The sequence below is a fragment of the Theropithecus gelada genome, chromosome 12, assembly GCF_003255815.1.
Source record: "Theropithecus gelada isolate Dixy chromosome 12, Tgel_1.0, whole genome shotgun sequence".
Lineage (NCBI taxonomy): Eukaryota > Metazoa > Chordata > Mammalia > Primates > Cercopithecidae > Theropithecus > Theropithecus gelada.
The window spans coordinates 45,552,237-45,558,624 of NC_037680.1; the positions used below are offsets into that span (position 1 = coordinate 45,552,237).

Sequence of the window (6,388 nt, forward strand, 5' to 3'; positions counted from 1 at the left end):
CACCATTTTGAAATTGTCGCCATCAGAAAGGTTAAGTGCTTAGTCCAGGGTCACGCTACTGGTTAATGGCTAACTTAGGAGTTGAACCCTAGTCTCTAACTCCCAAATCCGACCTCTTTCCACTGTGTGAGCTTGGTCTCTGAATACTCGGTGGGTAAAGAAGTCCTGGACACGGTTCACTCTTCCTCCCAGTGGTTGTGGTCTGGATGCAGCGTCCAGGAGACTGGACAAGCTGCTTCCGGAAGCGGACTCCCTCCCAATTTCCACATCTCCCCACAACACCCCGGCCCAGGGAATGAGTGAAAAATCAGTTGCTATTCCTCTTCTTATTCCCGCACCTCGGCTCGATTTGTTGCCAGGATTAGAGCACGCAAGCTCAGTGCTCTCAGTTGGACACTAGGGGGCGCCCGAGGCTCACAAAATCCCTGGGATCCCAGTGAGCGTCCCGCAGCCCCTGTTTGGTCATGTTAATAGGAAAGGAATAAACATGGTCCGTCCTCTAAGAAGTTTCACTTACATGGACCAAAATCTACCATGGTTTGAAAGAAACCTGGTTAAATTACTGGGACTATCCAGTAGGCAAGCTGTTTTAGACAACCTAGAGCCAACATACTTTTAGTTCAGTACTATGAGAATACTGAACGTATACAAGGACAGGTCCCCATTGTCTGATGGAAAACCGCCATCCTCGCAGCCCAGCCATTGCTAACGTCTAGGATAACCCGGAGTAACCAGAACACAGTTGATCAATGATAAACGAAATAAAAAGCCAAGTGATCAAAAATACTCCAAGGTATACAAGAAAAATAGCCCCCATATCCAAAGCACTGCTCATCTCCCGCACCTCATCATTTGTTCACCTTTGTGGAGAGGGAACAGGCATGGGTGAAGTTGGCCACTTGGAGAAGCTGTTGTTTGTTGCACCCAGGAAGCCCAGAGAGCAGCAGAAAGAAGGGGCCGTGTGCTCTCATTTGGTGAAGCCTGGGACAGAGGCCCCAGGTGCCCGCCTCTGCGCTGAGGCCTTTCAAAGCTGTGCTCTTGGCAACAGCCTTTGAAATAACTGGGTGCTGGCAACACAGGCTTGGCATTAATATGCAAATAAGAATACTCCAGGCTCCCACTTCATGCTTTTGGATCGTTTAAAAAATCTAGCCGCTTACCATGACTAACATAAAATAAAGGGGGAAGAAAAAGTGGTACGACCTTCGCTTGGTTTCTCCCACCGACCTCCTTGTGCTGGGGCCAAAGAACTTTTCAAACCAGAGAGGGGGCTGGGGTCTCAACTAGGAGCGGGGACCGCTAAGGGCTAAGGATATTTTCACCTCCCCTCTCTAACAAAAGCTTTGGGATGAATAATAGGCACTACTCAGCTCCGTCAATCAACCTCAGTTGCTCTATTTTCACTGCTACTGAGATGTATAAAAAGCTAAAGTTCGCTACAAAGCCCCCATCGAGGCATTCAGGAAATCCCGGGGAGGCTTACTGCGGGGATGACTGCGAGCTTGCCAGGCGGCGATTGTGCCTCCTTCCTGCCGCTCTGCCTTCCGTGCCTCTTCCTTTGTTTGTCTGCTCCCCTGAGATGGGCCTGCAAGGAGACGCCCCAGAGGCAAGCACATATCTATAATAAGATGTGACAGCGAGTTTGGGGAATTTGCTGGCTATACATCATTATAAAAACGAATTCTGCATCATTACCCGTTGCTTTTCTGAGACACGAACGTGAGTGGTAAGGCTCTCCTATCCCTAGCGCTCTGAGGACAAGGGCAAGCGCAGAGCAGGTGTTGACTGGCCAGCCTGCTGGCAAAGTGCCCTGCCAGTGGGAGAGAGACAATCTCCAATACAACCTGAATCAGCTGTCAAACTAAGCCTACTACAAACAGCTGAATGGTGAAGAAACAAACAACACTTGTTGAAGTCCTTAGAAGATGAATTACACCTGTTTCAACATTCCTGGCACCCTCTCAGAGGAATCAGAGTTCATGGGCATTTCTTTGCCTCGGTATCCTCAGACAGCAGGGGACTTCAAGCTTTTGCTGTAGAGATAGTGCCATGAGATGAAGAGCTGCAAACAGAGGAGAGACTATATTTTAACTGATAGCACGGAACCAGGAAGAGGTAGCTTTGCATCAAATGCAATGGGATGACCACACTAACGTGGATTTAAAAGAAATCCTCCCAGGTTCCACCTCTGCAGGCTGGTAAACAATGACCTCCATGTCCCCAGTCCACATTCACTCACCCGCACTCTCCATCTCCCAGCCCTTTACTCTCCTGCTTCTGATCTCTGGCCTTGCCCTTAGTATAAGACACAAACATGCACCTGCTGCTTCTGTGGACACTACCCCTTGATGGGGTTCAGGACATGCTACATCATGTCAATATGGCATCTTATGAGCACAGGGGTTCACACCTGTAATCCCAGCACTTTGGGAGGCCAAGGTGGGAGGATCACGTGAGCCCCAGAATTTGAGACTAGCCTCGGCAACAGAGTGAGACCCTGTCTCTAGAAAAAAAATTAAAAATCGGCCAGGCATGGGGGCATGCACCTATAGTCCCAGTTACTTGGGAGGCTGAGGCAAGAGGATCCCTTGAGCCCAGGAGTATGAGGCTGCAGGGAGGCCCAGGGACCAAAGGTGACCTTCCCAGGGACACAGTACCAGAGCAATACTGGAGCAGCAAGGTCTTCAGCCCCATGGGCCAAGGCTGTTTCCTGATTGAGCAGATGAGCCCATGGGTTAACTACCTTTGGCCTTTGTCCTTTCTCCCTGTTCTTGCAGATGAGCTGAGTCATCTCAGTGCCTCGGCTCCTTCACTGAACAGGTACTACAACCCCGGAGAAGTAGTGTTATCAGCATCCCATTTTATAGAGGAAGGAACTGAGGCATAAAACAGTCTGTCCAAGATCACACTGTGAATAAGAGGCAGAGGACTGAATAAGGAGGCTTCAGTGCAGAGTCACATCTCTGCAACATGCTCCACGCTGCTTCTGGTCCATCTCTGCGATTCAAGGCATGACACAATGGGAAGAGCCCCATACTAAGGCATAGGAGACCTAAGTCTTAGTCCTAGTTGGCCAGAGATTAGTGATGTGATCTCACCAAGTTGCCTGTCTTTGTATTTCTTAAATGAGAGATGGAATTAGATCAGTGGTTTTAACTGTTTCATATAAGACCCATTTTTGTCAATTCCATAGGGTACCCACACTGTGAAAACTATCATTTGTCAAAAGAATTGCATTTATTGAGTAATAATTACTTTGTTTTCCTTTTTTTCATGTGATTGTAAGTAGCTTATTTTGTTAGGAGTCAGATCTTATTTTCCCACAAGTTAACATAAGTTCATGAATTACATGCAACCAAAAGTCCTTGCCATTAACCCATGCAGCTTTGTAATTGGCTTTTTTTTTTACTTTTAAGTTCAAGGGTACATGTGCAGGTTTTTTACATAGGTAAACCTGTTTCATGGGGGTTTGTTGTATGGATTATTTCATTTGTTTTCCATTTTTAACTAAGTCAAATGAGAGGTATCAGTTTCAGCAAGGTCCTTTCTAACTCCTTTTTCTAGATTCTACTCTCTGTTTTCTGCGTCACATTATTGATTACTTTTCTTTCTTCATCCTAGCCATCATATCTTTTCTAATAAGTCTACCTGTTTACTTGGTTTTGTCTAACTAGACCTCTAGAAAGTCAACTTCTATATGGGCCAGGAATTCATCTGCCTATCCATCTCTGTATCATCAGGGTCTAGCATCAAGTATGTCTTAATTTGTTGAACTAAAGATTAAACTGGCTAACTGGTATTGATGAGCCTGTTAGCTCCTGCTATTAAACGGTAAACACATCATTTCAACTTGGCTTTTTAAAGTATTGAAAATAACTTGAAGAACTCCAATTCTGCTTTTTAAGTCTGGACACTCCATGTTGGAAATGACCAGATGGAATGACCTCTAGGCTCTCATCTGTTTCTGAAATTTCATGGTCCAGTGGTTTCTTCTGCAAAGCTGACTGGGGAGATTCTGTGAAGACTGGGCGCTAGATAGCGTTCTTCCCCACAGAAGCAGTTCATAGGGAGCTGAGGATTCTCAGGTGCCATCTGGCTCCAGACATGGTGATGCTTAACTGCACTCACAATGCAGAGACTTCTAGGCAGCAAAACTTCTCTCCCCTTGCTGGTAAAAAGTCAACTTCCTGTGCCATTGCTAACCTACACCCTTTCTACTCAGTTAATATACAAATTATAGAAGTGTATGATTTTCTTTTCACCCTCTCATTCAGAGAAAGATGCTTGGATATGTCCCTTTATGAAGTTAAACATTAGTTTTGTAAGACTTCGCAAATGTTCTGGAAAGCTATGCATGTAGCTGTAAAGATGAGAGGAAGGCAGGATGGGGCAAAAACAAGGGCTGAATTGTGGTGCAATTGCTGCGGAGGCCTCAACCAATCCCATAGGACACTCTGAAGCTGGGAATGATCCTTCCGAGTTGTCCCAAACTGACAGGAAGATCAAGCCATTGACTCACCACAACAGCCTGGCCTTGGCCCTGATCGTCCCTGTAACCTCAAGTGAGGCAGAGTCCTGGCTGAGGGCAAGTCCATCGAGGAGCACAGCTGTGAACTCTCCGCTGCTGGGAGATGGGAACACAGGCCCTGGAGAGGAATCCAGAAAGAGCATCGTGGTATATCTCTAAATTTCATCTGTTGCTGCTATCATGTTCTAGCATGCTTGATTTGTGAGAATTGAACAGAACAATTTGCTGAGCCAGGACTGTGTTGCATTTAGCAAAAGATGAATTAAACTACAAATAAAAATGACCTGGCCCTCCATGAGCCAGGTTTTCTAACAGAGCAACCACTCCAAAAAGTAAGCACTAGAGGAGTGATGCCACCATGGGCTTGGGAGTAAAAGTCCCTCAGAATTTCCAACTGTTGGAAGAACTGGAACAAGGTCAGACAGGAGTAGGTGATGGCACAGGTAGCTGGGGTCTAGAAGACGGTGAAGACATGATACTTACAAGATGGACAGAGACGGTAATCGGGCCTCCAAGAACAATTGATGAAAACTGAATATACAGCCTTAAAATAAAATATGGACCTAAATACCCAGAAGCACCCACTTTGAAAGATTTTTAACAAAAATTAATATGAATGGAATTAAGAGTTCTGATGGAGTGGTAGACCAAGAGCCGTATCAGTGCTAGCAAAATGGCAGAATTCATATAGCATCAAAGTGGTTCTGCTGGTGTGAGTTGACTGAAGGATACAAAATAAATTTTAAAAATCAGAGATACAAAGTTGTTCTGCAAGAGCTTTAGCGCCTAATGATGTCTAAAGAAAATATGAAACCCCCTCAGTCACCTGAAGGACACTGTTATAGCAGTTAATCAAAAAGTAAAACCACGGGACCTTTACCTCTTCCCTCATTCAATTGAAGCAGTCTTCATTTTCCACAGTAGTAAATTTTCTAGGTACATCTTATAGACCTGAAAGTACTGAGAAGAAAGTTTCCATTCAAAGGAAATTTATCTTAAGATACTAGAAATGATACTAATTTTTTGTCCATTTGAAATATATAAGTTGTGCTATAACAAATCATCATGTCAAGTGTAACCACTGTCCACGTAGTTGAACTTCTGGGATCAAGAAAATATATTTAAATTGATTCCTGTCATAACTGGTGGGACACATCTAACTCAACTGTAAAAGGACACATCACACAATCACCTTGCTGCTGATAACATGGCCTGGGGTCTCTGCCTTCTCCCACTGCCCCTGCTCCTTCCCCCTGCAACAGCCCTCCAGCCTGGGGCGTGGCTTGTTAGAGTAGATGTGATGATTTAGGGTTGCAGCCTGTGGAACTACTGCTGGGTATGCGGGGTACTTTGCCTGCATCCCTAGTTTTTTCATTTAAGCCTTAAATGATGCCTCTTCTAAGCCATCCTCTTGTCCCCACACTCCTCCATTCCCACCCTTGGCCAAAGCATAGATTGTAACCCCTCCACTTCCCTCTGAGATTGGCCTATGGTGAGGACAGGGATATCTCCATATCTTCTCTCTCCCACTTTATCCAGGGGTGCTGTTTTTTCTTCCCCCTCCTCAAGTCCCTTTTTGCACTGTCACCACCCAATACTTTCCATGACATTTCCTTGCTTTGGCCAGAAGCCAGGTAAAGTTGGAACAAGTCTCTTACCTGCCTTGTTTAGTTTTGGAACTGCATTTATTCACTTGCCACCAGCCTGGGAAGTAAATATTAGGTCCTCAGCTCTGCCACCCTCTGCTATCATCATCAGCTGGTGAGTTTTTTTGGCTCAGATTTTGATAAGAAAAGAACAGTGAACCAGGGTTACTCAGACCTGCCAGCTCTCAGTCTTCGGTGGCTAAACTTGGAGAAA

General features: G+C 45.4%; 1 pseudogene; it reads left to right on the forward strand.

The window, feature by feature from the left end:
• The first annotated feature begins 1,414 nt into the window (after positions 1–1,414).
• Positions 1,415–5,380, forward strand: LOC112635836 (annotated as a pseudogene).
• Positions 5,381–6,388: the final 1,008 nt, after the last annotated feature.